At 37.4% G+C, this 5,350-nt stretch overlaps 1 pseudogene; it reads right to left on the bottom strand.

Annotated features, from left to right (window-relative positions):
* Positions 1–3,550: 3,550 nt before the first annotated feature.
* On the bottom strand, positions 3,551–4,885 carry LOC146977787 (uncharacterized; annotated as a pseudogene).
* Between the last annotated feature and the right edge of the window lie 465 nt (positions 4,886–5,350).

The raw sequence follows: 5,350 nt of genomic DNA, 5'->3' as shown, positions 1-5,350 counted from the left end.
CTATCATAAACGGTTCAGAAGTTGTCATGTTTTGTTGACATTTTGTAAAACATGTGCAAGCGTGTACGTTCGGGTTAGCATCGATGCTACGTTCGGTTTAGCATCGATGCTACGCTCTGTTAGCGTCGATGCTACGCTCTGTTAGCGTCGATGCTACTCGGTTTAGCATCTGTTTCTGTATCCGTCCCTTCTCGTCATAGATGCAACATTCAATGACCGTTGGAAAGCGGAGAATCCCGCGATTCAGATGCAGTTTACAGCTCGTCTCTATCATGAACGGTTCAGAAGATATTTCATGTTTTGCACCGAAGCAACACTCATTTTCAGAGGGTTTAAGTTGCAAGTCAACTTTAATCATCATTTACGTGCCTTTTCTCAATTATCTGGACTGTGAAACTTTGGGAGATTGTTTTTGAATGTCATTGCTTTGAAATTAGGGTAAAAATTTTTTTGGGATTTTCTATGGGTTTTCCATGTTATCAGCTGATTATCTAAAAATAGAACGTTGCGACTTCCGACTCATTTTGATGGAACGGGTCACAAATGCACATAAACGCATTATGTTACAAAATCCATTTTTTAAATTTTATCCATAGCTCTCATCCATTACTTAAGAATATCCAACCTAGAAGTCCTCACATATGACTTCTCTAGACAAAAACTTAGCAAAAACCTTGCAAATTTTTGACAAAAACTTGGCTAAGTTGGCAAGTGACTAGGCATCCACCTGGTTATAACCCAATCAATCTATTTAAGCAAATAAAATCCATATTACAGTATAACCTCCCCCCTTGCAACATGGGCCAACCCATGTGCCTCTTGAATCGTCAGAGAGGTCTGTGAGCACTATTATCAATCCTTCATGATTCTCCAAAGACCAATAGAATCTTAAGTGTCACCTCTGTCTAACCACAACTATATCTTTATTTCAAAAACAGCTTCCTGTTTGTAATTTTCTCAACTTTTTAAGGTAACCATACAACTTCATATTGTGTAAATTAAGCTATTTGAATATACTGTATGTTACTGCAATAAGTGTAGTAAACTTGCTAAATTTCTAATTTTTCTTTGTATTATTAGGGTCCGTTGTATTCCTAGGAATTCTTTCTTCTTCTTCTTCTTCTTCTTCTTCTTCTTCTTCTTCTTCTTCTTCTTCTTCTTCTTCTTCCTCTTCTTCTTCTGCTTCTTCTTCCAAGGAAGTCATACTTCCCATGGGTGAAAACTCACCAAACTTCACAGAAACATCCAAACCCATGCCAGATTCACTCAACTCCAAGGACATGTGCCCCCCCCTCCTAGGGGGGGCACAATAAGCGTTTAAATTTAAAAACTTAAAAAATTCCTACCAAACCAATGGTAGATGCTACAGTTTTGAAACTTCACCACAATGTAGCCTCAATACTGCTTAAACTTTTGTCCACTTAAACTTATTACAAATTATGAAGTCCATCACTCTGTTTTTTTCAATAAAACTTTTAAAATGTATCTTCTCCCACAATTTTTGCTCAATTGACACCAAACTTGCTACAGAGCATCTCCAGACTGTCCTCCACAAAACTTGTTTCTCAGATCTTTGATTAAGCAAAAATTGAGCCTACAGTGCATGAAAACGTTTGACTGTAAACAGTACTATAAACATATACCATCAAATTCTTGCTAAATACATTTTCAATCTTCCTGAAAAAAAATGAGAATATTCTGGAGTCATGGTTGATGAAGTTTGGCAAATATCAGAATTTTATCTCAAAAACTGAATTTTTGAGAACATTTTGAATTCTGCTCTCATGGGAACAACTGCAGTCAATGTGAGACTGGAATTTTTAAACATCAGATTTTCTCTTATGAAGCAAAACACGTATCATTAAAAACAAATCACCAACATTTCCATGCTGTCAAGATGCAATTTATGTATTATCAGATTTTTGTTTAGATAACTGAATTTCTGAAATTTTGACCATCACAACAGCTGCCCGGGCACTGACTGAGTAGGTCTCACTACCAGCCAATTAGCTCAGCGAGTTAGGAGCTGGTTCTTGGTGTCAGAGATTGTGAGTTCGAGACCCAGCAAGGCTGATGATGATGATGATGACAGATCAAAATGTCAGATGTCCTCAACATGAAATACAAGAAAAAACAAATAGCTTGGACTGGACCATGTGCGAAGGCTCCTAAGACTCATAGTAGATGTTTGACAAATACATATCAAAAAAAAAAATCTGTTTTTGAGGTAAAATTCTGCAGAATTTTACCTCAAAAACAGATTTTTATTTTTACTGTGGTTTCAAATCTGCCTGCACGACAGTGAATGGTTTACTCAATTTGTGAAGCCACTGTTGAACTGCCATTTGTCAATTAGCTCAGTGCGATAGACAACGGTCTTTGGTTCCACGGGTTGTGGGTTCAATCCTCAACTGGTGCAAATTGAACATTATAAGGTCAACTGTCTTGTCTTCCTATTCTCCTGTTTGTTGCTCAGAATTTGCCCAAATTTGCCAAAATTAGCCCGGACCCGACCCATTGCTGCGCAGCAGCTATAATTTAATTATACATTTTGTCCTGGAACTTTAAAAGGCAGCAGCCTCATACGTTGACTCAAATTGGGCCGTTGACCCAAATTGGGCCGTTGACCTAAGTGAGTAGTGGATCCCAGACAAGATGTCATGTTCTGTCCTATTTCATTTTATTATGAGACAGCCAGTTTTGTGGATAATTGAGTGAGACTGTGTGGGATAAGATTTTCACTTTTTCCCCACAGTAAACCAACTAATCAACATTTACCAACACAATAAGTTTAAACATACTAGAAAGATTTGTTATGCAGGCCTACGCTTCATTTTATTACACTATGGCAATAACAATAATTCTTAACTGTATGAAGGAAAAGATGGAGAATGAAAACAACAACTGTTTAGACTTCAGAAATTATGCTCATACCACATACTGCCAAAGCAGTGTAATTTTACCTTCTTCACTTTAGCATCTGATGCATGTCAGTTTGGTCAATAAATGCTAAACTACAACTTATGAATTCTACGAGGTTTCATTACTATCAACAAAAATCAAAACAAGTTCAACACTGCAACATTAACCTCATTCAGACAAGTATAAGTCAAAAAATGTCCTTATCCTGATGTTGATATTTTACCCTGCACTTCCTAAATGTTTACATCTTGTTTCAATAATATGCCAGCCAATGCAGTGGACAGTTGAGACGTAGAAGGAGAACAAATTAATTGGTTTTAACACTAGCGTCATCACAGAACACAAAGTATCTCTTCCCAAAAGTACAGATAGGTGTAGGCTCCTTTTCTAACAGAGATCTATTTGTTTTTGTAAAAGGTATCAGCTGACCTCATCGTCTGTATCAATTGATCAGACATGGGAAGGTGTATACATCTTCAGGCCGAATACAAGTGGAAGTAATTCCACTGTCAACCATCACCTCCAATGGTCGATCATTTATTTTCACCTACTAGTGTTGGATCTTATTCCAGCCCTGATACTACCAGCTGACACCTCCCTTTCAAGTTTCTTGGACATCCCTAGAATCCTAGAATCCTAGCTCCGGACCCCTGAAAGGATTCACCATTCCCCGGAATGTCATTGACTGACCTCTAAAGCCTCCTCTTGGGATTCCTCTTAAGTTTCCTCTTTTTCTGTTACATGAACGAGACAAATGACCAACCAGTCCACAATTATAACACACTTCAGGGACTTGTTGAAAATTTGGATTGAAATTACCTCTTGCTCTCCCTAAATTTCCTCGACCTCTTCCTCTCCATACCTGCTGCTGACCAAAGGTCTGCTGTGAATTATATGTACCAGGAACCATTGATAAAGGCTGTGGTGCCTGACACTGACACTGATTTGACTGTGGTTGTGGCTGTGGCTGTTGCATGGGCTGATTTATCCCAGGCTGGTTCTGCATAACTACTGCCTGCTTGTTCTCTTTCTGCTTATTATCAATCAGTTGAATTTGATTTAGCTTTCTGAGGATCTCCTGATCTTGCTCCCTCTGTTCATGCTCCTTCTTTCTATACAGCACTACTTGGTGTGCTATGTGATCTGTACAAACACTCTTTGTCATGCTTCCAAGACCAACCACTTCTGCTAACTTGCTCCTCACTGACAGGGGCAACCCCTTCTGAATCTTAGCTCACAAAACTGATTGTTCCAGCTGATTCTCCTCTGGATCATTTCCTGTAACATTTCTCCATACCTGATGGGCTCTTGAGACATAAGATCTCGGGTTCTCTTCTTGTCCTAATGGTTCAACATGAATACTATCAGGGTGTACATTTGTTGGAAATGTATCTCTTAACGCTCTATACAGTCGACCTCTATTTGCTCCAAACAGCTCTGAATCATTCACAGTAGATCCCACATATCGATTAAATCCAGCTTTCTGTAAAATCTCTTCCATAGCTGGAACCCCAATGATATTTACCAGAAGTCTCTTAAAGTCTCCCATGGTAGGCTTTGTTCCCACCATAATCTCTTCCAATTTTAAAATCCAAGGATATGCTCCATCTTGAAGAATGGGTAATTGCTCAAATAAATCTGGCATAACTGTATCATCCCAAGATTTATACACCAGATTCTGTCCTCTGATAACCACTGGACAGATCTTATCAGACTTATCTTCCTTCCTTGGTAATTTTTGGGACTCTTTTTTCAATAACTGTTTCTTTTGCATTTGCAAATCCTGTAATTGTTCCTGTAGTAATCTCTGGCCTTTTGATGTGGTGTATTGGTCCAAATATTTAAGGCATTGATCTATACTCTTATCAATCCTACCCAAAGTTTGTCGTCTCTCTTCCTCTTCCCTAGAAACAGGTTTCTTCTTGGCATGCCTTCTTGAAAATGAAGGATTCTCATTATCCATCTTTGACCCTCATTTTCAAACAACTGGAGAATATCAAGCTCTATTTGTCTCTTTTTATATTTCTTATCTCTTTTATTGATTTTTTTATTGATTTTTTTTTATTTTTTGATCACCTTATATATGGACACCAACAACTTTATTGTTTAAATTATATCTCTATTGAGAGTTTCTTTCACTAACCATGGATAGTCATTTTCAGAGCAATTCTTATACCCTTTCTTCAACACCTCTTTGATGCCTTTAATTTAGGATTATTCTACTACACTAGTTCAACAGCAGTAACTACTTTTGGATTGTTTACATCTATTTTATCATTGTCATGGCTCCCATTTATTCTTGTACTTAACTTTAACTTAACTAATTAAATATTACTTAGCTTATTTTTATTGATTGATTAAAGCAGAAGTAAGTGATATATTTGTGTTAATATAAGTCTTAAATAGTTATATCTTCCGACAGCAATCA

This window comes from Trachurus japonicus, chromosome 12 (genome assembly GCF_045865225.1).
Source record: "Trachurus japonicus isolate A0001 chromosome 12, Traja_1.0".
NCBI classification, from domain to species: Eukaryota; Metazoa; Chordata; class Actinopteri; order Carangiformes; family Carangidae; genus Trachurus; species Trachurus japonicus.
Note: the sequence above shows the minus strand (reverse complement) of the source record. Positions and strands in the feature narration are given on the sequence as shown.